Below are 254 nucleotides of genomic sequence, written 5' to 3'. Positions count from 1 at the left end.
TATTATTATTATTATTATTATTATTATTATTATTATTATTATTATTATTATTATTACTGTTATTGTTGTTGTTGTTGTTGTTGTTGTTATTGTTGTCTTTGCTCAGCTTCTAACGCTGGAGATGTACTACGGTGTCAGCTGTTCACTACCAGTGAACTAAGGTAATACCCCTTGTTTGAGGGGCACCATCCGGAGTATTCGAGCGGTTCCAAGCAGTGCTGTTTTCTGCAAGTGCTCCACCCTTATTGCAAACC

This window comes from Octopus bimaculoides, chromosome 12, assembly GCF_001194135.2.
Source record: "Octopus bimaculoides isolate UCB-OBI-ISO-001 chromosome 12, ASM119413v2, whole genome shotgun sequence".
NCBI classification, from domain to species: domain Eukaryota; kingdom Metazoa; phylum Mollusca; class Cephalopoda; order Octopoda; family Octopodidae; genus Octopus; species Octopus bimaculoides.
Note: the sequence above shows the minus strand (reverse complement) of the source record.